The sequence below is a fragment of the Astatotilapia calliptera genome, chromosome 15 (assembly GCF_964374335.1).
Source record: "Astatotilapia calliptera chromosome 15, fAstCal68.1, whole genome shotgun sequence".
NCBI lineage: Eukaryota > Metazoa > Chordata > Actinopteri > Cichliformes > Cichlidae > Astatotilapia > Astatotilapia calliptera.
The window spans coordinates 37,633,224-37,634,727 of record NC_137436.1 but is presented as its reverse complement, the minus strand read 5'-3'; the positions used below and the strand labels follow the sequence as shown (position 1 = coordinate 37,634,727).

Here is a 1,504-nt window from a genome sequence, read left to right as displayed (position 1 = left end):
ATTTAACTCTTTTTGGAGAGTTGGTACGTTAACTCTGATTTAGTGTTAAACACCAAATCTGTCTGGAGTTGATCATTTAACACTTGGTGTTAAGAGTTTATATATTAACTCTCAAAGAGTATTTTAGTTTAACTACGTAAGAGTTATCTTCTAATTCATTCTAAAAAGTGGGAATTTTACTGTTCTGAACTTCTAGAAATGTCTTTTGGAAATAAACATTTACTAAAAAGATGCAATGGTTTTTGAAAAACATTTATTCTGAACTGCGCACCACAATTTCAAAACATTTTCTGAAAGATGTAACAGTGTACATGTTCTCACTTTCATTAGAATTTTGTTTATCAAAAGGTCTGACATAGGTGAGCTGGTAAATGCAAATAACAGCATTCTCATCACTTATTTCTTCAATACAATATGCATGTCTTTCATTCATCACTTTGTGGAACTTCAACGCACTTCTGCTCTCCCCCATACTCCATCTTCACAAGCATATCCTATGTGGAGATTGAATAAAAATTAGTTGACACTAATTAATGGCACAAATAATCCAGTAAACAATTGCAGCACAGTAAAAAAAAAAAAAGAATCCTCTTTGAGCCATTACTTGTGTAAAGTATTTTCCCAAAAGACAAGGACACAGACAACAGGTAATACTGAACTAAATGTAAAACCTCAACCTTTTTCATTTTTACCTAAACCGTGTGCACAAAACTCTGGAGGGATCTAAATGCTAACGTAGAATCCAGTCAGGACGTCTGCTACTGCTGTTTGCTCGTTTTGTTTTATGGGTGATCGGTTTCAGGCTTCAAGTAGCACCATTATACCACATTTCACATTCTAGACATTGTTTTAGGTGTATTTGACCAAAAATTTGACTGAAAATTCACATGCAAGCTTTTTTCAAGGCTGTGGTATTTGCCCGCAAACAATACCTTTCAGCTAGCTAAAACAGAATATTATGCTATCACCGAGCAACATGGCTAATGCCTTTCACACAGCTTTGTCTCAACTCCAAAGAGCCACAGAAGTAAAAGCTCATAATAATAATTGAAACAATCTTTGAAAAAATGACTTACCAAGTATGGCAAACAACTCAAATATGTAGAGCAAAATGTTCTGAAACGGCTTCACTTCAGCTTCGATTGGAGCCTATGGTGCTGGGGGCGGAGTCTGTGAATTTACTCTGTTGGTGTCATAGCCCCTCTAGGAGTTCAGAGTTAAGAGGTCAAGAGTTAATGTTTCCATTGTAACACCTCCAGATTTGACAGAGAAACACTCATTTTTAACACTCGATTTTAACTACTATCATTTTACACCTCAGAGTTACATTAAAAGAATGTGACTCTACTTAGAGTAAAATTAACTCTACTTTTGCAAGAAGACTATTAACACCAAACATTTAACACTTTTGAATTTGCTGTGTACTATTTGTGAAACAAATATACACAGCAGAGCGAAGGTCTAGTGGGAATTGAAATTCCACACTGACAAGCACTTGGTGGCC

The 1,504-nt window shown here is 35.4% G+C and overlaps 1 long non-coding RNA gene across 1 annotated transcript; it reads right to left on the bottom strand.

Annotated features, from left to right (window-relative positions):
- Positions 1 to 238: 238 nt before the first annotated feature.
- Positions 239 to 1,216, bottom strand: LOC145420596 (uncharacterized). The gene is made up of 2 exons (XR_013901924.1): positions 1,077 to 1,216; positions 239 to 494 (listed from the first exon to the last, which is right to left on the bottom strand). It is a non-coding gene; the product is annotated as an uncharacterized LOC145420596 (long non-coding RNA).
- Positions 1,217 to 1,504: the final 288 nt, after the last annotated feature.